The following is a 27845-nucleotide window of genomic DNA, read 5'->3' on the forward strand; positions in this document are numbered from 1 at the left end:
AAGGCTGAATAATATCCAATTGTATCTATATACCACACTTTGTTTATTCATCCATCTTGTTGATGGTCATTTGGGCTGCTTCCACCTTTTATCTTTTATGAATAGTGCTGTACATGGATGTACAAATGCTTCTTAAGACCAATAGATAAATCTTTGAGACCTTGTTTCCAATTCTTTTGAGTATATATACAGAATTAAAATGGCTGGATTATGCAGTAATTTTATTTTTAATTTCTTAAAGAGTTACCATACTGTTTTCCATAGCAGCTGTACCATTTTACAATCCTACCAACAATGCACATGATTCCAATTATTCCACGGGCTCATTAACATTTACTATTTTCTGATTTTTGTTCATTTGCTCACTTTTAAAAATAGCCATCCTAATGGATATAAGGTGGTATCTCATTGTGGTTGTGATTTGCCTTTCCCTAGCCATTAGTGATATTGAGCATCTTTTCATGTGTTCATTAGCCATTTGTATATCTTCTTTGGGGCAAAGTCTAAGAACTGACTTTTTAGAATGATCCCTCTGGGGAGAAGTAAAAGGGTAGAAGGAGGGTCAGAATGGAGACAGGAAGATCAGGTAGGAAGTTGCACTAAACTAACCAAGAGGTGATAAGGCTTCTGTGATACAACTAATGAAATTGTATGGGGCAGTGGTGGTGGTAGGGAGAAGCAGGAGGAGGTAGCATTGAAAGATTGTTTTGCAAATGAAGCAGAACAAAAAGACAAGAAAACTCAAGGTTGAGTGGATGATGGCACCATGACTGGTATTAAGTCAGTATGTACCTGCGTAGCCATTCTGGCTGAAATACTTCCATGGCAGCTCCCCGAAGAGTGCCCCTTCATTGCCCCTCCCATCTAGGTCTTCGAAATCCCTAAACTCCCTGTATGCTGCCATAATTTCCTAAATAATAATGAATGCTGGGTACATATAGGGGGTAGGGGAACCTTGGACCCTGCTCCAGCTCAGTAGCCAGGGTCCATTCAGATTTGTCCGCCCCCTTCCCCTCTGATTTACTCCAAGATAACAGTACCATTTCTTGACACATGTACTGATGTGGAAAAGATTTTTTGGAAGATATGAAGGGAGTTCACCAAATATGGTAAGTTTTATTTGGGGCCTGTTTGTGTATTCACGTGGAGAGAGTTAGCATTCTTGGTTCTAGAGAAAAAGATTTAGGAATTTTCAACATATGATAGTCATAGAATCCAAGAACTTACCATCCAATGGAAATATTTTCCCTCTGCAGTGACACTGTTCTTTCATAAAATTATTCACAATTTAGCAACTATGAACAGGAATTAAACCTCTAACCAATATTCCAAAGAGGTCAGCTGGGCCTAAAATGCATGTTGGCAGAACGTAGTAACATTCCCAGATTTTAGGAAGCCAGGAATCCAGGAAGGAGTCTTCCTCTTTGCATATAGCAACTTAAGCTTATTTGAAGGTGATTATTCACTCCCTCCTAGAGTGCCCTTAGCTGCAGACAAAGAGAGTGGGATTCACTATGATCATTTGGCATCATGTCCCTGATAGATAGCCTACAAGGTTACTAGAAGCTGATGAGGCTTATTTTGGTTTTGTTTTGTTTTGTGGAAAACCAGAAGGGATCTCAGTGTTGCTGCCTCCAGGATAAGTAAAGATATCCTACTATGTATTTTATTGGCAATCCTGATAGCATTGTCTCCATTGGTGGTTTATGTGTAATAGAGACCAAACTGCAATTTTCTGACCTGCCAAGATCTATTATGTCTGGTAAATATAGTTTATGCTTGACAGAATACACACTTAGGGTGGAAAGCCATGCAAATTAAACTAAGGTTTAGGCTAATTTTGGGTAGTGAAAATTATTCTCCCTTGGTGACCTTATTCAGCATGAAATAAAACAACCAGAAAGCTACTCATGCAGTCCACTCTTTCTTTAATCAAAATAATGAAAGCCTTTGGACAGCCCAGCCCCTGATTCTCATAGCTCTTGTCTTTCATGACGACTAATCTTTTATGGTCATAAGAAGCTTTTTGTATTAATAGATTAGAGATTAGATAGTAAGATGCCTTATTTAAGGTAACTGTTCTTAGTCTACTTTGAAATCTATGCAAATTATATCTGTCTATGGATTTGTGGAGACTATATCACCATAGAGTCTTGATATGTTAGCATAAATGATATTTTAAAAATATTTACCCATTGTCTGGGCTACCAAACTTTAGTCTTATGTTGGAATAGTGTCTGATTGCTGACAAGCTGAGAAGTAGTTTTGACAGAGCTAAATAAGGAGAAAAGCCAAGCTTTAATAATATTGACCATAAATTAGGAATAATCTCATTGATTGTTTAGTACAGCTAATTCTATTTTCTAGTGATAATTTGCATTAATATATTTAGTTTATGTAGCTTAGTCTCCAATATTATCTTGGTAATCCCATCTTCATTCACAGTGGAACAGACACTGCAGAGTTGGAAGGCTTGTAGGTCCAGGTAACAAACTTGTTCTGTCTGCTGGCTCTCAAATTCTTTTCTTTTAAAAAATGTTTTAAAATCAACAGACAAAAATTATATATGTACAAATGTTTTGAAATATGAATACATTGTGGACTGGCTAAATGGGGCTAAATAATACAGACTGAGTATCCCTTATCTGAAATGGCACTGGAAGTATTTTGGATTTCAGATTTTTTGGGATTTTGGAATATTTGTATTATACTTACCAGCTGAGCATCCCAGATCTGAAAATCCATATCCAAAATGCTCCAGTGAGCATTTTTTTTGAGTGTCACATTGGTGTCCAACAAGTTTCAGATTTTTGAGTATTTAGGATATCAGATTCTCAGATTGGGGTGCTTAACCTGTATGTGTATTGCGTCACATCGTTTATTATATTTTTTTGTAGTGAGAATGCTCAAAATATACTCTTAGTGATTTTTAATAATACAACATATTGTTATTATCTGTAGTCACCATGTTGTACAATAGGTTTCTTGAACTTATTTCTCCTATTTAATTGAAATTTTGTATCCTTTGACCAATATCTTCCCAACTTACTTCTACTCCCAACAGTCCCTAGTAACCACCATTCTCTTGTCTGCTTCAATGAGTTTAACTTTTTTAGGATCCACATATAAGTGACATCATGTGGTATTTTCCTTTCTTTGCCTGGCATATTTTACTTAACATAATCTCCAGGTTCATCCATGTTGTTGCAAATGACAAGATGTCCTTTTTTAAGGCTAAATAGTAGTTCATTGTGTACATATACACAACACTTTCTTAATCCATTCATTCATTGATGGAACCGTAGACTGATTCCATACTTTGGTTATTGTGAATAATTGCTGCATGGGAGTGCAGATATCTCTCCTACATACTGATTTCATTTCTTTTGGATACATTCATTTCTTTTGATGGGATTGCTAGGTTATATGATAACTGTATTTTTAATTGAGGAATCTCCATACTGTTGTTTAACTTACATTCCCACTGATAATGTACAAGGGTTCCCTTTTTCCCACATCCTTATAAATACTTACCTTCTAGCTTTTTGATAATAGCCATTTTAACAGGTGTGAAGTGATATCTCATTTTGGTTTTAATTTGCATTCCCTGATGATTAATGGTGTTAAACATTTTTTTATATACCTGTTGATCATTTGTATGTCTTCTTTTGAAATATGTCTGTTCAGGTCCTTTGCCCAAATTTTAATCAGGATGTTTTCTTACTAATGAGTTGTTTGAGTCCTTATTTATTTTTTATATTAACCCCTTATCAGATGCATGGTTTGCAAATATTTTCTCCCATTCCATAGGTTATCTTTTCACTCTGTTGACTGTGCAGAAGCTTTTTAGTTTGATGTAATCTCAATTATTTATTTTTGCTTTTGTTGCATATGCTTTTGGGGTGACATCCAAAAAGTCATTGCCCAGACTAATGACATGGAGTTTTCCCCTGTGTTTCCTTCTAGTGGTTTCACTGTTTCAGGTCTTATGTTGAAGTCTTTAATTCACTTTGAGTTGATTTTATTATATGGTGTGAGATAAGGGTCTAATTTTTTTCTTCTGTTGTGGATATTCAGTTTTCCCAACATTGTTTATTGAGGAGACTGGCCTTTCTGCATTGTGTGTTCTTGGTACCTTTGTTGAAAACCAGTTGACTATAAATGTGTGGATTTATTTCTGGGCTTTCTATTCTTTTCCATTAGTCTATGTGTCTTTATGACTTTCAAATATTGTGAGACAAAAGAACACAGGATACACCCTCTTCACACTTGCCATTAATAGTTCAGTGCAGCCAGAATGAACAAGGTGTTACAGAATGTGATGCAACAACAAGGGAACGATAATTTTATTTTAATTTAAAAAGGCATTCTTGAAACCAAAGTTTAAATAAACCATTTGTTTAATGGCTTTAATGTGGACACTAGAAGACATAAAGGTCTGGGCTATTGGGATTCCAATCCATTCTCTGGAATCTTTGCCTTCAGAAATACGTGGGAGGTAAGAGTTCAAATGTTCTGTATTACTCTCATCTTTCTGTGAATGACACAATTCTTCTGCTTTTTGTTGGCAATCATATATTTTGTCAACTTGTAAAAAAATACTCTACAAAGATGAAAATTGACCTTATAAAGATTCTTCACATGTATCACATTTAAGAAGGATGTGTTCCTGCCTGAAGAATCTTGCCTTGGTTTGTTGACTCTGGGGTTACACTGTGTCTAGGTATGGCTCCTTGGATGAAGGCCCTGTGTTGTTTCTGAGTCAGTTCACTCAGCTTTCTGGAGGGCAGTTGATTCCATGAAAATACTTGCCTTTGTGATCAAGCAGTGGGGGTGGAATATGTGACTCTTCATAACAGAGTGCAAGGAGGATTACTACAATGCTATGGTTATGATTAATTTAAAAAAGATACAATGTCATTATCAACCTTGATCTGCTCTGCTTTTGTATTTTAGTAATTGGTTGGATGAGAATGTGCCCAGGCATGCTTTAATCACTGGAAGGGCATCAAGGCTTAATCTTCCAAAGGGGTTTTTCCCATTGTTATTTCCTGAAACATGCTTGCCATTACTCAAGTGGCATACAAAATAAAATTCAAATCAAAACAATAAGAGATGTGATCCCTCTCTTTTGTGCCTTCTTTTAGGCTTAATTCTCAGAAATAGAGAGTATCTAAGAAGAGTAGGCTATTGAGTTCCAGACATACTACTTCTAAACTCTCCACTTAAAGCTAGCACATTCCCCTGACCTTGAAAAGGTGAATAGATACACACTGCTGAGACTAAATAAGGCTCCACAGAAGAATAACTACAGGAGGAGCAAGTAAGTGCAATACCCTCTTGTATGAAATGTGACCAACCTGAATGAAACCATAGTCCTCGCTCAGCTCCAAACTTTTCAGAGCTTTTGCTCAATGACGCCACCCCAGTGTGTCCTTGGCTGATTCTCATAATTGCCACATTATTGCTGCTTTTCTTTATAATATGCATCTTTGGATTTGTAGCCCAACAATCTCAGCCGATTCTCCTTTGTAGTTTGTTTAGCAGACAATTATAGTCATTGCCCCTCGGCCCATACAACATGGGGGATCTGGATGGAAATGAAATGCAGACTTGGCTCATCAGAGGGCAGCTTGGCTTCGCTTGTGTGCCACAAACATTGTCACCTCATAACACTGACAGTAGTTGCTGATGAGCACATTTGAACCCATTCCCAAAAGTGCATTGCCTTCATACCATGTGAATTGGAGCCATTTGTGTTATTTTGCTTATGTGGTCTTTTTCTTTTCTGTGCTGTGTATTCAGATTCCCATATTAGTTTTCCTTAATCTAAGACTCACATTAGATCACTCTAGCCAGACTGTCAAATTATTCAAGAACTCTCTTTGTAGCTCTAAATCTAGGGAAATGCCTGGTAGTCAATAATTATAAATCAAATCAATGAATATTTTTCAATACTTACTGGCAATCAATAAATAATTGTATTTCTAAAACAGTGTGAAAACATGATGAATTGAATTGGTGAGAATAAAATATAAACTGCATAACTGTAAGAGATAGTACTATACAACAGTAGTGCTGATGACATTTTATTTTGCTTTATTTCATTTTATTTTATTTTATTTTATTTCATTTCATTTCATTTTCTGGGGCTGCCTGATACGAACAGTTCCTTGTGAAAAAGAAGGTCGGAATCCAATTAGTAGATTGGAATTGATGAGTTAGTTAAGGGCTTTAGCATCCTACCATGGGCTGTGTTTTTCCCCCTGAACCTATGGGCATTTTTGATTGAAGAGGATGGCTGGAAGCTGCCATGTCTGAAGGGCTAGAGAAAGAGCCTGGGTTTCCTGTGTCAGATGATACAAACTGAACTAGAAACGCTACATGGTAGGGAGGCAGTGGGGGACAGAAGAAAAGACATCATTATTCTTTGTCTCTTCTTTTCCCTGGGGGAAATGTTGGCACCCAAATATTCAACAGTAGGTTGACATGTGGAAAGTGGCCTAGCCAAAGGATCTGTGGTGATCGGGAGTCATAAATCAGATATGAGAGGGAGAGACCATATGGTGCAGAAAGAAAGTGACGATGCGATTCTTTCGGCTGTAGCCACTCATGTGCACTCTCTTACCCAGTAGAGAGAGGGGCCCCTTTCACTGTTTCTTTTCTACTTTCCCACTGAACCTGCAGGAATGTCAGCTGAAATACCTTGCTCTTTTCTACACATTTCTGAATCAGCAAGATGTCAGTGACCTGGAGGGGCTTCCGGTGAGAGCCGGAGAAATGATTAAAGAGCTGGGGATGCCGATGATCCAGTGGGTGTCTTCTCTCCGCACCACTAGAACTGACTTATGGGAAGACAGTCAAATAACTAGATATGTGTTGTTTGGCCCAGGGCAGACCAGAAGGTATGGGGTAACTTGTCTCCAATGGAGTTGCCAACAGCCAATAAATTATTGTGTCTTTTCCTCTCCAAATGGACTGTCAGTCTACATATATATATATATATATATATATATATTCAAGTCTTATTGAAAATAGTTACCTCAAATTTACTTGCACTTATTTTCCTGAGAGTCTGAGGAATCAATCCTCATTGCTGCAGGCCCCCAGAAGTTTTAAAACAGCCTCTGCCATGCCACGCAACTCTACTTACCCAGAGAAATTGCCTTCCCTCTTTTCCCTCAACTTGTCTGGAGATGAAGAGGGTGAGATTGAAACCCCTTTTCTTAGAGACACGTCCCCTCCCTTGCTGATTTCTGGCTTCTCTTTTGGGTGTGTGAGCAAAATCTTTTTTTTAACCATTTGTCAGGGGGCAGATGGGAAATCTGTCTTTCCCATTAGTTAGCAGAAAGTGACCCCAGCAGCTGTGGAGGGAATCAGTCAAGCCGTTGCTACCAACCAGACCAGGGTGGAGAAGGAGGCCGGGTTTTGCTCAGTTGTCACAAGGTCCCAGGCAGCTCCCCAGGAGCCCTGGAGCCTATGAGGCCCTGTTTTTATTGGCCATGCCTGTGGTAGGCTGACATCCTTCACTCTGAGCTTCAGGCCAGCCAGGGAAGGGGGCAGGGGCCACTAGGATTGGGAAGCTTTCGTACTTTGCCCTTAACACTCCATATCCCTGTTTAATTAATTTCCTAACTTTGTGGGGGAAAAAGATGAAATAAATAAGGCCAACTGACCACTTCATAATTTGTTTCTGAAGCTTGGCTGGACATAAAAGTCTCCCTTCCAAAACCACACGGCATAATTTATTTTACGGTTCCCTCTCGGCACCAGGTCTGGGCTAACCTTGAGTTTGGAGGCTATGCCTTCGCTTCCTGGTGCTGGTGGTCACAGTGTGTCCTTTCTTGGCAGTGGCCACGGGCCCAGCAAAACAGACCTCTGAAAGGCAAGCAGATTAATCATTCTGAAGGCATGCTCGCCTCAACAGTTCCCCTGCAGGATGTCTGAGAACCAGAGAGAGGGGACTGCTGTAGTTCACAAGGGGCATAGGGAAATGCCTGAAGACACAAAAACAAGGGGGTGAACAACAGAAAAAGAATGAGTGCTTTTAAATTGTACATGCTGGAGTTTTCACTAAACCGAAAAGTATTACAAAAAATATATTGCCACTCCTAGAGCACAAACTGTGATGAGTCCAACCTTTTTATTACAATCAGGCTTTCTCTAAATATATTATGCCCTGCAGGTCAAAATGATTTACTTCTCTATTTTGGGACATCTGAGTTCTATTCTACTGTTGCCAGTATGTTTTCAGCTGTGCCAGAACTGAGCAGGTCTGCGGCTCCTTTGTAACATCAAAACGGAGACATTTATCATTGAGATTTATCATGGGACAGCCTGCCAGATGGTTTGGGTATTTTAAAGGTGAACTGTTTGGGCCTTGATTAGCTCATGCGAACTTCTAGCTAAAGACAACTCTATCAGCTGCTCAGTGAAAAGACACTGATGTCCCCCTCCCCCCAGCTCCCTCCCTCTGTTCTTCTAGTAATGCAGAAAATATTAATGTAATGGCAGATGTGGCATAGATTGTCATTTCAGGAAGAAAACCAAGCCATAACCAATTCCACTGATTGCATTCTAATTATAATGTGACCTCCTATTGCTTTGCATAGAGGCAGTATTCATTTCAGTACACCACTGTAAAACTTGCCTAGTCAACGACCCTCAAAGGGGCAATTGTAAGATTTAAGCTTGGATTTTTTTGCTCATACCAAAGTCCTTTATTCTGCCAAGCCTCTGCTGATTGGGCCAGAAAGAATGCATTTGATTATATAGACTAAACTTATTGGGAACAGAACCTCTGTGCTTTGAAATGCTTTTCATTCAAATTACATTCAGACATTCAATCAACATTGATTATGATATGGATTGGCAACAGGGAATGCCTTGGGTTTTTGGTCTGGCTTGAAAGTTTGTTGAGCTCCATACCAGATAACAACTGGGAAGCCAGCTGAGTTTCCTTAACCTTTTCCATGAGTTTCCCAGAAAAAGATGGTTTCTCTTGGGAGGCCAGGAGTTCCTTATTCCCACTTGATTCAGTACTCCAAGATCATTTCTTTACTTGGAAAATGTGGGTCTTTGGGGCTTCCAAATTTAATTAACCTCTGAGAGCTTTGGGAAATGTATGTTCATTTGTGTTTATGTTAATAAAGTAGGTTCTTGACTTTGTGCATGAAAATCTAGGAGAATGCATCTTAGATTCAGATTCCAGGTCTAAAATTTTGTATTATGGAAGAAAGTGATCATCACTGATTCTGGTCATAGATGTTGTCTGTGTGATTTAGGGCTAGGCTTGATTTTCTCATCTGCAAAATGAAATAAAGGTGATCCCAAGGTTAAATTTATAATATAGTTGATTTGAAAATACTAAGAAACAACATAGTATTGTTATTATTATTATTTACATGTCAGTGTATGTGCTTGTGTTTTTGAGGGGCCTTTGCCTGCATCTAGACCTCTCTCTGTCTCTGGAAAAATCCTGGTGGGATCAGTTTTTTAAGTAGTTGGCTCTTGGTAGACTCGCAGACATACTAAAGTTTTTGTTTTGACTTGAAGGTCCTCTTCCGGCCCTTCTGAATAACTTTAACCTAAAAGTCAGGCTAGAATTCCCACAAGAAGAGAGGAGTCTCCAGAGCTTCCTCATTCCAAGCTATAAAATCACTGGAGTTGGCTCCATTTTCTTTAGCCAATCACATACCATGAGCTGTCATTTGTGTACAGATGTCTCCCAAATAAAGATTTCCAGCCTTCATCGCGTTCCTGAAATTTAGCATTGCTAAGTATATGGTCACCTTGAATAGTATTCTAGGATCTCGAATTCAATACGTTCTCTTTTTTTCCCCTAAAACAACAGCAACCAGCCTCTCCTCTGTTCTCTCTTTCTCTTAACTACTCCTCTAATTCCAGTTATTAGAGTTCAAAACTTTGGAAGTTTTATTTTCTCCCCTTTCTTTACTTCCCACATAGAACTAGTTGCCAAGTCCTGTGAATTATACCACTTGAAAACATCCATTCTTCCTAAAGTTACTGCTTTATCATTGAGTCTAATCATTTCCTTCATGGCCTATGTAATTTAGTCTTTCCACCAATCCAGTCATCCTACCATGATGTGGCAGCAGCTTCTAAGATGGTCCTCATAATGCCTGTTATCTGGTGTTCATACCCTTGTGACATCTCCTCCCCTTATGTGTGGATGGGACCTGTGATTTGCTTGTAACCAGCAGATTATCAAAAAAAGTAATGGGACGTCACTTTCATGATTAATTGACATAGGATTGTGACTTCTGCCTTAGTAGAAAACTTTTTTCCTGCTGATCTTGATGAATTAAGAAGCTACATTGGAGAGGCCCACATGGCAGCAGCAGAGGGTGGCCTCTGGCCAACAGTCAGTAAGGAACTATGGCCCTTTACCCAAGACCCCACAAGAAACTGAATCCTGTCAACAACCATTTGAGCTTGTAAGCTGCCCCAGTCAAGCCTCAGATGAGACCCCAGCCCTGGTCTGTACCTTGGTAGCAGTCTTGCGAGATGCCTGAAAGAGAGGACGCAGCTAAGCTGTATCCAGACTCCTGACCCACAGAAACTGTGAGACAACAAATATGTATTATTTTAAGCTGTTAGATTTGTGGTAATTTGTTACCTAATGGTAGACAGCTATATCCTAGAGCAGCCAGATTACTGCCTGACACTGTCAGGCTTTTGCTCAGAAATACTCAGTGTCTTCATGATTCTTTGTCTTTGGCCTTGAACTACCTATTCAAGCTGTTTTCCAATTCTTCTTCCTGAGCACAGTTACCTCTGTACTGTTCATATTTCTGGCTTTCTGCCTTTTACCCTTTGCTGACATTGTTACCATTTCCTGGATTCTCTTTATGACTAAATCCCATATCTTTTTTAAAGGCCCACTTAAATGTTGCTTCTTTCCTAAAACCTTTTGTGATCCGTGAAGCTGTATAGATCTCTGAGCTGCCATCGTTCTATACCTCAGGTTCTTTTCATTTTCTACCTCACAGGGGACTGACTTGAGAATATTGCTGTATCTGTACTACAGGTTGAGTAGCCCTTATCAAAAATACTTCAGGTCAGAAGTGTTTAGAACTTGGGATTTTGGGGGAGATTTTAGAATATCTGCATTATATGCTTACCTGTTGAGCATCCCCAGTCTGAAAATCCAAAATCTGAAATGCTCAAATGACCATTTCCTTTGAGGGTCATGTTGGTGCATAAAACATTTTGGGTTTCAGAGCATTTTGGATTTTGGATTTTCAGCTTAGGGATACTCAACCTATGCTAGGCTGCAGATTATATGGAGGAGGCTTCTTCTGTTTCATCTTTCCATGCCCTTGAGCTTCCAAGGGCATGGATGGTATGCTCTCAGTGGATGAGACTCAATGGATGGTATGCTTCAGCGACTCAATGGATGGTATATTCTTCTTATTCATGAAAAGCAAGCCAGTGTACCCACAAGACAGCAAAATAGAAGTGGTTTGTGGAACTCTTGGTTTATTTACTTGCTTATTCTTGTATTCATTCCTTTACTGCATACCAGGCACTGTCCTAGGGGCTGAAGTGGACTCATGGGCATCATGCTTAGAAAGACACCTTGTTCTTGGGGTTTTATGTTTAATTAACATCACCATCTTCTTGAGACTCTTAATCATTTTATTGAATCTGTTTTTTCTTAGTGAAGTCCCAGAAGATAGTGGGGTATATGCTGGGGCTCAGGGAATTTGCCAATTTGCCTATGCCTTCTGCCTCCCTGACACAGATTCTAAACCACTTGTTCTCCTCACCTTCCCACCATGGCAGGGGCCTGGGCACAACCACAGGGAGAGTTGGGGTTGGGTACACATGCCCTGTGTTCCAGGTCACAGAGTAAGGACCCTGGGTACCTGGGAGGATCTGTACTTACTGCTAGTGAGGAAACGATACTAAATAGCAAATACTATGACAGGTTGAGAGAAAGAGAGGAGATCACGAGCAAGCTTACAGACGAATAGGAAAAGCTTTTCTCTTGCCTTTTGTACAAGTGCCTGCATTTTCATTTGTACTGGACCCTGGAAATCATGTAGCTGGCCCTGACTTGGGGTATAGTGCAAAACTAAAGGGGCAGGGATACAGCTCTGGCAGCAGCAGGGGTGCGGTGGAGGGAGACAGCAAACAACAGACAATAAATAAGATGATTTCGGAAAGTCGTAAGTACTATGAAGAGAATCAAATGAGGTGATATGCTGGTGAGTCCCTGAGTATGGTGCAGGAAGCATGTTACCTTAAAGAAAGATGATGAGGGAACTGTCCCTGAGAAGGTGGCATTTGAGTGGACATCTGCAGGAGGTAAAGAGGTTAGGCCAATCCAGGAATATGGGGCAGTTTCTAGGCAGAAGAATGTGCTAGGTCAAAATCCTCGGGGCTGGAACAAGCTTGAAATAGCCAAGAGCTAGACACAAAAGCCAGTGCTGCAGTAGCCTAGAGACTGTGGAAGAGAGGAGGCTTGGGGCATTTACTAAGGCAAGATGAAGCTGATCCTTTATTTTATTTTATTGTTCTTTTTTTAGAGCTATGTTCTTGCTGTGTCACCCAGGCTAGAGTGCAGTGGTGGGATCATGGCTCACTGCAGCCTCAAACTCCTGGATCAAGCAATCCTCCCACTTCAGCCTTCTGAGTAGCTGGGACTACAGGCATGTGTCACCACACCTGGCTGATTTTTCATCTTTTTTTGTAGAGGTAGGATCTTGGTATATTGCACTGGCTGGTCTCCAACTCCTGGCCCCAAGTAGTCCTCCTGCCTTGACCACCAAAAGTGCTGGGATTACAGGCAGGAGCCACTGTGCAAGGTCCAGCTGGTTCTTTAACACCAACACCAAACTGGCCATAGTGAGGACACAGCTTGCCTCTGGGCTTGTCTAGGTCTGTGATCCTGTATTTTCACACCTAAGAATCACTAAGGAGGGATTTTATAGCAATGCACTGTCCCTGCATTTTCTACCTTAATTTAATTCCCTTTTCTTTGTCAACATAGCTATTCTGCATTCTTTAAAATAGAGATATTTTTCAGGGACTTGTAACTTACAAGGATGTAAATAATCATAGGCAGGCCAAGGAATGTGTAGTTCCTAGGGAGAGCTTTGCGAATGAGATTTGTTCCTTTCACACAGAACCTCAAGGACTGTTGGATTTGTTTCAGAGGTCACAAATGGGCACCTTATGGCCCAAACTGGGGCCCCAGAAGTGTTTTATTTGTTCTGCATATTGCCCTTCATCAAACAGGAGTGCCCCAGCAATGGCCCTGTGCTCCCCAGATAGCTCTGTCCTAATCTCTCCTCTAGTCTCCTGCTTGTTCTTCTTCCCTTTATGCCTGAACTCATCTTTTTAATTGTTTCACATTAAAAACAATTCTCCACTGTATAGTGCAGATGTGGAAATGTTGGCATGTGCATAGACCCTGTACCAAAAACCCAGCAGAAGAATCAGCGTCCCTGAGATACTTCCTCCTCATCCTCTTTGCCAAGCACCTCTTGTTGCTGATCTTGGAAGTCAGAGGTGGGAAAAGGCAGGTAAGAGGGTCAAGAAGTCAAAGTCCTAATTCATGCACACCTGGGCCCACCTATCTGCCGTGCCCATTCTGTGGACTCCCTATATGTAGATGCTAACCCAGGAAGCCCCTTGGGGCCAGTGGTGCATGGCTGGCTCCCTTCCTACAGACTGTTCCTTTAAAAATTAGGGGCGTTCGCTGAGAAGAAAATTAAGTAATTTTGTTATTTTTCCTTGATAATGCTTAAATTATTAATCTTCAGAGATAAGTACTGTTCAGTGCATAATGAGTTCGAATTGTCGATAATTATAATTTTGAGGAGTTTCAGCTTGCTGTCATCCAAGTAATTAAAGGGGTGGGACCAAGGTTCTATTTTGTTCATGACGGTTGTGCTTCTGATAAGAGCTCTCTCTGTGTGGCAAAAATGCGCTCATTCTAGTCACGTGGTGCAGTGAAAGGGTTAATTAAATCAAGTAAAGTAATCCACTGGATTGTGAAGAGTTCTCTTTTCCTAATTTCACCCCCTGACCTTCCGTCTCTTCCTTAAGATCTTCCCATTGTCTTAGCAAAGCCAAACACCCTGAATGGCGCCCACTCTCGGCTGATGAAACAGATGCAGGATGCCTGGGTCCTGCCTGAGCCCAGGGAAGAGGCTCAATTCCTTTCCCTCTTTCGCAGCTGCCCCCTTCACCCAATTGCCTGTGAGTCACCTTTAAAAAAATGTCTTGCATATACTAGCACTGGACTAAAAAAAATTGAACCAAAAGAAAAGAGGAAGAGAAAATGGAAAACTAATGATTCAAGAAATCACATAGCACGAGATAATTCTATTTTGAAATCACAGCAGTGGCACCCAGAGGCGGACGCTCCCCAAATTACTAGTGAAAACCCTTTGATGTATCCAGTTGTAAGAAAGCCCAAGGCACTTTTTTATTATTATTATGAGTGTTTCACATTCCCCAAAAGAAGCATTTAGCAGTAATTTTTAAATGTCTGTATGTGAGCAAGCTAAAATAAATAAATAAATAAATCCCTAAAAAATCTCCAACCCTAAATGTGCTTACTTGATGGCTGGCTTTGACTTATAATAAAAGCCAAGGTCTTACAATGGTGTATGAAGCACCCGTGAGATCTCTCTGCCCTCATCTGCCTCTTTCTCTCCCCTGGCTCACTCCACTGTAGCCACACTGGCTCACCGGCTGTTCAGAGACACACTGGACATGCTTGCTGCTCAGTCTGTTCCCTTACTGTATTCCCAGCCTGGATGCTCTTTCCTGGGTATCTGAATGGCTCAATTCTTTCTTTCCTTGAGCCGTTTCCTCCAAACTTCTCACTGAAGCCTTCCCTTGCCATGCTGTATAAAACCTCAACTTCCTACTTTTGACACTCTTAAAGAGACTTTGCTGATGTGATTAAGGTAAGGATATTGAGATGGAGAGATTATCCTGGACTATGTGGGTGGGCCCAGTGTAAAAATTAAAATCCTTATAAAAAGGAAACAGCAGGGATAAAACAGGGAAAGGAAATATTACAACAGAAATAGAAGTTGGAGTGATGTAATTTGAAGATGAAGGAAGGGGCCACAAGCCAAGAAATACAGGCAGCATCTAGAAACTGGAACGGCAAAAGGAAATTATTTTTTTCTGGGGCCTCCAGAAGTAACCAGACCAGTTGACACCTTGATGTTATTAGCTCAGGAGATCCTGTTTGGACTTCTGATCTCCAGACTGTAAGATAATAAATCCATGTTGTTTTAAGCCACTGAGTTTAATTTGTTACAACAGCAATAAAAAACTAATACAGTTGGCAGGACCCAGACTCATAAGACCCCAAAGAATTTGACCATCTTGGTCCCCAGTTCTTCTGTACAATCTTCAAAGTTTCTATTTTCTTTCAGGATTTCCTTTCTGACTTGAAGACAGAGGAAAGAAACCTTTGCAATACATGCATTCTGGTCTCCTTTTGTACCTGAGGCCAGCTTTTGTCACTTGGTGCGATAAAAGCTGCATTAGATTTTGATGGGAGGTGTGGTGCCCAGGTGTGTTTCAACACAGTTCAGGTGAGGGACAGGGGATTTGGGGAGAAGCAAATGCAGCCCTGCCAGGAACAGTGGGCTGCTGCTTCTACAACTGTGTAAAGGACCAGACTTGTCACTATTTTAATCCAAGTAGACAGTTCTCGCCTGTCTAAGGATGTGACTGACTGGTGGTATCTTTTCATGGTTATGCAGCAGACTGAACTTCAGAAGTCAGAGCTCACAGCTGATGGGATGTGTTTGTAATTGGACCTGGTAAGAACTGGACCTCTAAATGGGACAGGAAGAACAGTGGAGACGATCACACTGTGGCCTTTTGCTAGTTATTCATTCATAGAGTTCTTCCTATTTTAATTCTGAAGGATGAAAACATTAAAAGATAATTTATTCCTATACTTTCCTCAGCCCCTGTGCCTTCCTTTCTCCTTTTCTGTGTCTCTTGCTTTCTTTCTGTTTCTGTGTCATACTTTTCCCTGACCTTCCATTTCCTGAAAATTGTCTGTATTTGTGAGGATAACCTTAGCGCTTGAAACTTTTTCCAGCTTTATTTTAAAAAGATGACCATTTTATCATGCAGTCTGAAAATCCAAAAGTGTTCTCTGCTCCGAAGGTTCTCTGCTCTTATTTAACTGGCCAGCAAGGAAAACCCACAAATTACCAAACAAGAGGAACAACAGGAAGCACTGATGGAGCTCATTTACATCTGCATATGTTCTTTATTTAAAACCAGGGGAAGTGCTGAGTGGATGGGTTTGGGAAATATGGCCGGCATTCCGGAAAGGGCGGCTGTGCACAAGTCCACACATCCTGCGGTACTAACAGGCGGAAAGGGAACACCATGGAATTTATGTTGCAGTGCCATCTTTTAATGTCTGTTCTGTGGCATCTTCATTAGATCCCAACATGACCCACAAACTGTTGACATATCAAAGGCAGTAGGTAGAGAGGTGTGAATATCCTAAAAGGGCTTCTGATGAAAGCTACCCTATTTTCTTATACTCTAAATACATGGAACAGAGATGTTGGGATAGGTACACATTTGGGTTTTATTAACAAAATAGCAGTAAGATGTATAGCCAGTTAGAGATACCTGTTAAGCCTCTATGTTCTAAAGACACATGTTCCAGCCTCTCATGGTCTTTTGGTGGCACAAAATGTTTCCTCCTGAAGAGGTGAAAAGGTGACCACAGTGGTCCTTCTCGCTTTGCTCTGCCTCTGTGGCTGTCATGGGAGTGGAGTTGGCTGTGACATCTGCCCTGCCTTGATACACAAGGCTGACTCAAGGTGGGTTGTCAGGTGTCCTTTCATTCATCATGACCTTGAGTATGTCCCTTCTGAAAGCAGGCATACATGGTGAAAAAAGGGGCCTTCTCTGGAGCAGATTTATGAAGAAAAACATGAAACCTTATTATTGGTCCGTAGAATGAGCCCAAGAGGCCCTCGAGACGGTCTTTGATTCTACTCGTATTTTAAGGTAGAAAAACTTCAAAGTTTTAAAAAAACTCAGAAAGGCTGGAATAATTGGTCAAGATCTCAGTACAGCTGAGCTATAGTTCACTCAGTCATCTTTCCCACTTCACCATCTGCCCATTCATGCATCCTTTCATCCCTCCATCCACCCACAAACATTTGTTGAATGTCCATAAATAAGATCCAGTCCATGCCTCAAAAAGCTCATGTGCACAGGAAGGATGGGAATGTAGGGCTGTGCATTAGGTGTTACCGCAGAGATGTGGCAGCTGAAGGATGCACAGAACGAGGAGTGTGCACATCAGCCCGGGCTCTGTGGTGGAGAGTGGAGGAAGGTAGGGTGTAATACTCAAAGTTGCTGATATGTCTTAAGAGAAAAATAGTTGTTTGCCAGGTGCTCCATATGTGGGAAGACTCAGTACTATCCTATTTCTATTTGCTTTTAAATAATAATAACAAACTTAAAATTTCTGTTGTTTCATTGATTCTCTCATTCAATCAAAATCTGAGGACCTGAGATGCCCAGAAGAGTTGGAACACACACTATCTACTTGAATGGAGACTTGGCAAAATAATGAATAAATTAATGTTCTAGAAGTTACTGGGACCAATTTTCATCCAATGCAAGAATAACTTCTAAGTTCTTCTCAACCTTGAGATTTGATGAATTAGAATAACGAACCTTTGTCTCATTATCTCATGCAACTCACAACATCCCTGTAAAATAGATTTTATGATCATTGTCAGTTTTATAGGTAAGTAAAAAGAGATACAGGAGGGATTAAGAAATATGCACAAGATTCCATAGCCAAAAGGTGACCATGTAAGAGCCAAAACTGTCTGCTATCCTTAAATCCTAGGTTATTTCTTTTGCATTACTTTGTATTGCTTATACATAGTTGAACTCAATAAATGACTTCATATAGGCAGGGCAATTTCTTCATTTAACTACACTTAATAGGAGACCAAATTAGAACATTTGTTTTGAATTAAAATATGATCTTTAGGACATTCCTATTAAGAAGGGCCATATGTTAAACATAGAATTTTAGATTATCAGAGCTGGACCTTATGCAAGGAGATAATAACTCTCAATACAATTAGTCAGTCATTTTCTGCCATATTGCAGATGAGAGGGAACACAGTTTAAAATCATAACCAAGAATGCAAGTTTCCCTACTCCTAGCAGTGTTATCTCAACTAACACTTACTGCTTTTTATTTTATTCAGCACCTGTAAAGATCATAATCCAAAGAAAGGAAAATGCAGAACAGTTGGGTTTGATGAGAGTCTGAGCTTGAGAAGGGTTTGGAGTATACAATGAAACTTCTCATTCCATGGTTATTTGAGTGTTGGGATGAGAACACCAACGCAGAACCGTGGTGATGTCTGTGGTCAACAGAGAGCACAGGGTACTAGCTGGGTTTGGTAGAGCCCTTGTAGAACTAGAGAGAGGGCCTTAATGGTCATCTAACTATGTAAAACACTCACCTTCGGTTAGTTCTGCTCTCTAGTCATATTTCTGACCTCTGTGGAGTTTATTTAAAAGCATAATTCTCATTGATTATGTACTGATAATTATGTTCTCATAATTCTCATAATTCTCATTGATTCTGTAAGGAAATGTCCTATGCACATGGTTCTAGAAATATAAATTACTCCTGTCAATATTTAACCAAAAACCAAACTTGGTCCTTCAGGCACCAGGGCAGAGACTGCTCATTTATATTGATGTGATTTTCACTAAATAAGAGCTGTAATGTTTGAGGACCAAACTGTCCAGTTCATTTCCTGCTTTTTGAAATTACCTCTGAAGTTTGCCTTTTTTGTTTTCCCTTTTGTTTTTCTGCTGGGTTCTTCTTTCTCCTCCAAAGCCGCAGGATTCCTGCTACATTGCTCAGTTCTACTTTCCACCTCCGCTGCTGGGCAATTCCTTCCTTCCTCACTCCTGGAAAGAAATAATTCTCCTCTTGACAGCTTTCCTTTGGTGGTTTACATACTCCCCTCATGTAGCAGTCACATTATAAACATAGACAGATGACTTTGGAACCCTGGGCTTATTTTCTCCCTATTGTGGTACAAGGCATTTAGCACCTGGTAGGAGCTCAAAAAATATTTTAGGAATGAATGAATGATGGAAGCAAACAAAGAAGGAATATTTGCCTCTCATTACTACCATCTGGAGACTCCAAGGAGGCCCTATGGTTCAGTCTACTTTCTTTCAGTTTGCCACTTTGTGTCACTTGTCCAGGTGATTTTAAACATTCGTTCATTCATTCTCTCCCTCTCCACAAGAGGATGGACACTTACCACATGTAATCGTGGTGAGATTGTCAGTGATTTTCATACTCTTTTGCTTTGTGCTTTTTGGTAGTTTGACATTTTGCTGCAATGAGAACATTTTATTTTGTAGTTCGAAATTATTAACCCTTTTATGCCTAGTGTTCCATTACTGGAACGCTAAGCTTTTGGGAGTTATTTATATCCTATTGCTCAATGTCATTGCCAAGGTCTGATTTTTCATATATAAAAATTGCAACCTCTGGCACAAATGGGTTAACATTACATTTTTTAAATTACATTTTGTATTCTAAAAATGTTTATTTTATAAAATTTAGAAAATTAGTAATATTGGGAGAAAAAAACTACCCATAATTCTGATACCCACAATCCATTGCTAACACATTCACTTTATTTCTAGCCTTTCTTTTTTCAGTGCATACATTTTGGTATGTAGTTGTGATCCTGGTGAAAATTGACATTTTTTATTTTACTTTTTTCAATGAACACATATAAAGTAGTTTTATGTTATATATCTCCATGAATTTCACTTTTATTGACTGCATGCTAGTCTTTTAAAATATTAATATCAAGTACATGGTCAACTTTAGCATTTCCCAATATGTAATAGCAACACTAAAGTGAGCATTTATTAAATGCTTGCTACTTGCTGGGCAGTGATGAGAATAAACTGGTAGGCAAAATGAACTTCTGCTCTCCCAGAGGATAGAATCTACAAAAATAAATTTACGTTAACAATTCAATATGGTAAGAGCTTTATAGTGAACATGCAGAGTTATGGGAACATTTGAAGGCATGTAGAATCCAGTTTGAAGCAAGGATTAGGGAAGTCTTCCTGGAAGAGGTAACATTGAAGACGTGACAACTGTGTCGCAACTGACCAGGGAGAAATGTGGGAAGGGTTCACCTTGGGAGAACAACATGTATAATGGGCCCAAGTGCTGGGATTACAGGTGTGAGCCACTGTGGCCCAGTCCCTATCAAGAAGTTTTAAACTGGAGAAGCTGAAAGATCACATTGGCTTATTACAAAGATCATTCTGGCTGGGAGAAGTGGCTCACGCCTATAATCCCAGCACTTTGGGAGGCCAAGGAGGGTGGATCACTTGAAGTCAGGAGTTTGAGACCAGCCTGACCAACATGGTGAAACCCTGTCTCTACTAAATATACAAAAATTATCCAGGCATGGTGGTGAGCACCTGTAATCCAAGCAGGCTGAGATAGGATAATTGCTTGAACCCTGGAGGCAGAGGCTGCAGTGAGCCGAGATCGTGCCATTGCACTCAAGCCTGAGCAACAGAGCGAGACTCCATCTCTAAAACAAAACAAAACAAAACACCAGAAAGATCATTCTGGCTGCCATCCATAGGTATGTGCAGGGAGACCAGAGAGGGGGTTGGAGCAAGAGATGCAATTCATGCAAGAGATGTTTGTCATTTTTCTGCTGTTGTTTTTATTTCACCATCATAACAACCATGAGAGGAAATTTTTATGCATAGCTATCTTGAGTACTGTTTTACTAGAGAAGAATAAAAGGAAAATGCTAACCGACCTTAGTGTTACAACTTGTCAGTGTCATTTGCAGGCTGAGTTTGTTCTCATGCCCACCTACCAAGTCATTTCAGTAGTACATGTTGGAGATGGGTAAAGGGCACTTTCTTGAGGATGGCTCTCCATAGTATACATGGTTCAGACCAGATTTCATCCACATTTATGCTGCATCGTTTGCTGGGATCTCAACTTCCACTGTAAGCCTAGTGCCAGTTCTGTACAAATGATTTTTAAAAATCCAACATAATTAGGATGATTATGTATACCTTACATCCATGTTTCATGGACTCCCTGGGTGGAATGCATCTGCCTAAGGCCAACGACATTATTTCCCTAAAGGGACATTCCTATCGTTCTACTTGAGATAAATTCCCCACTATTTTTCAAGTGCTTCAGGTTATATGATTCCACTTTCTTGGCCAAAATTCTGCTTATGGCGTAGTGTTGCCCATTGTTGGATCTCAAAGCACATTCATTATCATGTGCTGATGGCTGTTCTCCAGGAGTGGAAAGAGGAGGTAGAGAGAAGTGAATGTGAGGGTGCCAGTAGTGGGGGATGGAGCCACGCCCCTGACAGGAGGCACAGTCTCTGAACTCAGCATCAGGCTGGGAAACTTTGCCTGGGCCTCCCTGTGCTCTCTTGGGGCAGGCCACTTTGGAGACATAACAAATGTAACCAGGGTAGAGCTCTGCCAGAAAGCAACAGCGGGGACAGTGATGGAAAGCAGATGGAGGCGCTGGCCTTCACTTGGTGAGAAATCCACTGAGGGAATGGAGAATGTTTGCAAAATCTCCGAGTTCTATTGGGACACCTCCTAGTGCATTTACAAGGCGCCAGCCTCTGTTTGCCAATGGTTTAGTTTGGTTTTGATGAGACCAAATTACCCTTTGAATTCTCTCAAAATTTTGAACATTTCCCAAATTTTGTTTGACTCACCAGCTGGAGGCTTGGAATTAAAACTCCAGCATGAGTGCATGAGAAAAATAAGTGAAATCTTGCCTTATTTTGGAGGAATGGTTAAGAAAAGGTGCTTGTAGCTGCCTAGCTTGTGGTTTGCTCCCCACATTGTGTAATTCTAAGCCTGGAACAAATCTTCAGTTGTCATTTTGTATTTTCTCCTTCTTCTACACGGGTAGGGAGGGCTCTACTTCCCCAGTGTATTTCAGAAAGATGGTGGACTCTTCTGAGGTAAGATTTCAGAAAGGAAGGTACACAACCTTATTTGTTCTTCTGATTCATGGATAAAGGGTTAACCAGTCAGCCTGCATACTGTGGGTTTTTGTAGCACATGCAGTTTGAACATGGCTCTGTATTCAACATCTTGTAGTGGGAAGGAAGGACACAAAATCAAAAGAGTTCATCTCCCTTCTCTGGGGGATTCTGCCCTTTCTGCGTGAGATGATGGTGTGTGACTCTGGGAATAGAGATAAGTGTCCTTACATACAAACAAGTATGATTCGCTGTCTGGGGAAAGATACAGGGGAATTGAATAAGGAATGATTCTGCATTGTTAGTCTCTAAGACGTTGAACCTATACAATATTCAGTAAGTAGTTTTGATTCTTCTGTGATGCCCCTATGCCCACAGGCATCATCCCATCATCTCAGCCTGAAAACACCATTCCTGCAATCTTCCTCCTTTCCCTCTCTCTCACTCTCATGCCACCTTCTTTGTTTTGCTGCCAAATGTTAAAAGAATTTAGACTTGTTGCCTTTCCTCTCTCTCTTTCCTGCTCTCCCTTCCTTCCCCATATCTTCACTCCTTGTCCCCTGACTTCCTTCCTCCTCTCTGGATTACAGCTGTTCTCCTGGTCAGCAATCCAACCTCTTCTTCACATTCTTTGCCTTACTGACTCTTTGGATGAGTCCTGGTGATTCCAGAACCCTCTGTCTCTGAGCTTTTATGCCACTCTCTTGATGCTTCTCTCATGTCTGTATCTACTCCCTTTCTCTTCTTCTCACATCCCTTAATTGTGACCTTTTTTCGAGATTGTGTCTTTGAGCCCTTTCTTTCTTTTCAACAGTCTTAGCCACCATGGGATCTTTAACATCTCTCCTATATAGATGCCTCCATTTTTACTTTTCCAGCTCTGACTTTTGCATGAGCCACATTGCATCTGTATTAGTCTGTTCTCACACTGCTAATAAAGATATACTCAAGACCAGGTAATGCATACAGAAAAAGAGGTTTAATGGACTCCCCGTTCCATCTGCCTGGGGAGACCTCATAATTGTGGTGGAAGGCAAAAGGCATATCTTACAAGGCAACAAGCAAGAGAGAATGAAAGCCAAGTGAAAGGGGGAATCCCTTATGAAACCATCAGATCCCCTGAGACTTATTCACTCCCATGAGAACAGTATGGGGGAAACTGCCCCCATAACTCAATTATCTCCCACCAAGTCCCTCCCACAACACATGGGAATTATGAGAGTTACAATTCAAGATGAGATTTGGGTGAGGACACAGCCAAACCATATCACCATCTGATTCTCAAACTAAAAAATAGTATAAAGTTCATCTATTTTATTTATTGCATGATGTTCCTTGTTAGAAGTAAGCTCCCCAAAGGCAGGGATGTCCGTCTGTGTTGCTGTTCTATCCCAGGGGCCTAAACTAGAGCTTGGCGCACAGTATTGGCTCACTTAATATGTGTTGAACTAATGAATGACTGTTACCAACATTTATGGAGCACTTGCCTTGGAAAGAAAGTTTCTAAGCACTTTATGTTAAGATGATTGTCTCACATCATCCTGACAAAATCCTATGAGGTTAGCCCATTCATAATCCAATTTTGCAAACAAGGACTATGAAACACCAAGAAGGCAACTCTCCTGAGGCCATATGGCTGGTGAGAGGCAGAATATAGACTTCAAACCCAGGCAGAGTGACCCAAGCCCAAGCTTTCAAGCACCGGGTTATACTTGGCGGTAAGTGTCTGATCTCTGCCATTGACTAGCTATATGAACTTGGACATGCTTTTTAAGTTATCTGAGCTTCAGCTTCCTCATCTAGTGAAAGGACAACACCTCTGACTTCACAGTGTTGTATCTAAGAACTTTGCAAACAGTAAAATACAGCATTAATGTTATTCCTCAAATAAGGTATCATTAGTATTTATGAGAAAAATTATATACAAAGTCCGTTAGGACTTACAGAACCTCAAAACAAATCAGAAACCAACCAAACAGTAACAAAAACAACAAACCACGTATTATGAAGTTATGGGGCTATACTTCAAGGAACACCCATCCTTTCTTTTTCCATCCCTTCCTTCCCTCTGTCAAATGTTTATTGCAACCCTACAAGTGCTGTGCCTGGGCTAGAGACAAAAGGATACAAATAATGAGTTGAGATTAAGAGTTAGTAATTAGTTGAGATTAAGAGATTGATTTATACTTCTGATATGGGAAAGAATAATATTGACTGGAGTTCTTGTGGAAAGCTGTCATGAGAGGGCATGGAAAAGGAGCTTAGAAGACTCAAGCAACAGAGAAAAATGGAAGAACCATATTCCTCTGTGTTCACCTTTTCTGTGTCTAAGATGTGTAACCCTGAGAAAACTGGTTGAACCATGGCTCAGCTGGCTGCCCCAGTCATGGGCCCCTTAAAATCTTTACTTAGGTCACCACAGATGCCAGAGAGGGCTTTAAACGTCACTGCTAGATCACCAGCCTAGGTAAGAACCAGGGGAGTGGGAAAGTGGCTAGGAAAGGAGACTCATATTTGGGTTGGAGATGTCAGGATAGTCAGGCAGAGGCATCTGCAGTTATGCAGCAGAGTAAGAAGAAAAGGAGAGCGAGGCTCCGTAAGCACTTGGTTCTTTGGCTGAGGGTCTGAAGAAATCCTCCAAAACATGTGGCATCCACCACCTCTTTTGCCCACATCCAGGCCCTTCCCTCCTGGGAGCCTGTCAGAGGGGAAATGCAAGTGGCTCCATGTGTCTCTGCCTTTGTGCTAGCTTGGCTTCTTTGCTGGAGGGATCAGTTGAGCATGTCTTCAATACATTGGTCTGGGGACCTTCTGGTTCCCTAAAGCTGACAGATTTCTGCTCCTTTTTGGACTTCCCAAGACTCCATTTAAGTTTTACGATCAAGGGTTGACATAAAGACATCAGTCCAGAGTCTGAATCTTCTCTTGCCTTGTTTAGACCTGCTACAAGGGCTTTCTGTCCAGAAGAGCTTCAGTTCCATTTGGGGAAAGGTAGATAAAGCTGGGTGCTGTCATTTCTGTTTTTTTAGAAGTAGCTTAGTGTGGACACAAGAACTCTACACTGAGAATAAGGAGTCTTGGATTCTAGCTCCTGGGTTTGTTTGTGTGACCTGGAATATGTTCTGTCCCATACATTCTAGGCTTCAGTTTCTTCTATAAAAAGTGGGAGTTGGGCTACATGGTATCTAGTACCAGTTTCCATATTGACATTCTCTCATCTTTGGTTGGGGCATGTGTGTGTGTGTGTATGTGTGTGTGTACAGATTTTTCTGGAAAAAAAAGATTAAGGATACGATCCCATACACACTATCATCACCATATGTGCGTGCATTCCCGACATGGCTATGGGCCCCACCCGTGCCATATGCTCCCCACACTTTGTCAGCCTGGCTATCCTTTATTGCCCATCACAGCTCAGCCTGCCACATGTTCCTCTGCACACGAGATACGCTGACACAGGCTTTGCGAAGGCTGACTCCATGTCTTGTTCTCTTTGCTGCTCCTTGAGGAATTCTAAATCCAGCTGCAACCTCCACATTTGCATGGCTTTGTAGAAGGGGAAATGTAAGAGTAGGCTTTTAATCAGTTCACACATCTTTTGTGAGGCAGGGTCTGAGAGGGCTTTGTGAAGCCGCTATTCACTGCTTCACATTGTGGGATCAAGCCTACACTTTGTATCATATGGAAATACTGATAGTGCAAGATAAATACTGAGGCTTAGGAAGAAGCATACTGTACTTTCAACCATCCAAATGGTGGCAGGACCTGAGGACAAAGCATTCAACTAATATGGCAGAACTCTACAAGGCAGGACTGGGATGGAAGTTTCGGGAAGGAAAGATTTGTGACTCTGAAGGTGGTTCACATGACCCTTGCTATGGAGGGAAATGGAGTGCCTCCTGGAATCATGCTTTCCCTGTCCTGCTGAGGTTAATGTGGATATGTGTCAAACATTTTTCAGAGATTTTAAAGAAATTGCACACTTGATCCAACCCTCAGATCTGTCACTTATTATGCGGCCTCGGACAGGCCATCTAACTTATTTAAGCTTTTTTGTCCTAATCTTTAGAATAATATATTACCTACTATGCTGTCTTTTTTCCCCAGGTTAGTTATGAAATTCAAAGAAGACGATGTTTGCAAAAGCAATTTGGAAAGAATAAATTAACCAGTGGTTATGTGCTCAACACTGTGGAACCTTTCACCCCAAATAAAAACAAATCAAAACAAAAACCACCTCCATGGATATATAGACAATTTTGACATATAACTTCTAGGGGTCTGCTTAACAGGTTCATGTGTCAGAATTTGACAATCCATGAAACAGAGATCAAGTAATCATAATAATATCACTGCCTTCATGGCGGAGGTTGCGTATATGTTTCTCCTATTCCACTTCATCTCCTCAGTGCTCACACATACACCCCGTTGGTTTGTAGTTAGTGAATGATTAAGGAAATGTGTGTGTGCCTGTGTGTGCTTGTATGTGTGTGTTTATGTATGCATGTATGTGGTATAGGTGTGTCTGCACTACCCATTCTGGCATTTCTATCTTTTAACTGTTATGGATGAATAAGCACTATGATGGACGAGACATAGTGATTCTCCTAGGTCAGAAGTGTGCTCGCTAATGAGCTGGACAATTCTACTCTGTGTATTTAACTTTCCTGACTCCCTTATGCAGGTTAATTTTGGTAACATGTCATATTCTACGCTGGCTCAGTGGGATTAGGTGGGAAATTACAAATTAATCAACAATTTGATATCCCTGGATACAATTTGTTCTGTTTCAGTCACGGCCTGGGTCACACCTGTTGATATATATTTTTAAACTGATTCCTCTCTAGATCACTCTTTTTCGTCAGCACAAGGCAAAATGCTGAAATTTCTCTTTTATATATGTTTTATTAGCATGTCTTTCAAGTGCTCCTTAATCTTCCAATGAAAATGCAAGAGTTCTTAGTATTGTGCTACAGCCTTTGTATTCACTTGGTGATTGCCAACTTATTTAAAAATAAACTTTTAAAGTGAACTATAACATACTATATAATATGCACAAATCATAGTATACAACTTTATGAATTATCGTGAGCTATCACCACCCAAACAAAAAAAATTAATACTGGCAATGGCCCTTGTCCCCCAACAAACTCTCTCATATCCCACTCTAGGCACTACTTCTTCCTCCCTAAAGGTAGCCAAGATTCAGACATCTTATTCTATGGATTGGTTTTGATTGCTTTTAAATTTTATATAAATGGAAGAGTAAAGTATGTGTATTTGGGGATCTTTGTTGTTGTTGTTCAGTGTTAAATAGTATTCCAAAATATTGGAGTTCAATGTGTTAATCTTTTTCTTTATGGTTAGTATTTTTGAAGTCCTGTCTAAGCAACCTTTGTCTTCTCAAAGGTCATGAAGGTATTATCCTATGTTATCCTTTAGAAGTGTTATATTTTACATTCACATTTAGAGCTACAATACACCTAACATTTTTATATGGTGTGCAGTAAGGGGGTCAATAATTATTTTTTCATGAGGATATCTGAAAAGACCTTACATTCCTCACTGCTTTTTTCATAAATCAATTGTCTTCATATATGTGAAGTTGTCCTGGACTCTCTATTCTGTCCCATTAGCATTCTTGTCTCTTCTGGGTCAATGCCCTTATCTGTCAATGACTATAGTTATATAATAATGTCTAATATCTAGTCATGTATCAAAACTATATTGGCTACCGGCCGGGCGCGG

General features: G+C 40.5%; 1 protein-coding gene across 8 annotated transcripts in view; it reads left to right on the plus strand.

Moving 5' to 3' along the window:
* LRMDA (leucine rich melanocyte differentiation associated) overlaps positions 1–27845 on the plus strand; it is a 1136435-nt gene that overhangs the window by 967488 nt on the left and 141102 nt on the right. Inside the window, exon 4 of one of the 8 annotated variants that reach the window (XR_011607372.1) lies at positions 12555–12599. The exons of the other annotated variants lie outside the window; for them this stretch is intronic. The gene's annotated coding sequence lies outside the window, so the exon portion shown is untranslated. Of the gene's footprint in view, positions 1–12554; positions 12600–27845 lie in introns of those variants that run through there. 8 annotated transcript variants of the gene reach the window in all.

Source organism: Macaca nemestrina, chromosome 9 (genome assembly GCF_043159975.1).
Source record: "Macaca nemestrina isolate mMacNem1 chromosome 9, mMacNem.hap1, whole genome shotgun sequence".
NCBI lineage: Eukaryota > Metazoa > Chordata > Mammalia > Primates > Cercopithecidae > Macaca > Macaca nemestrina.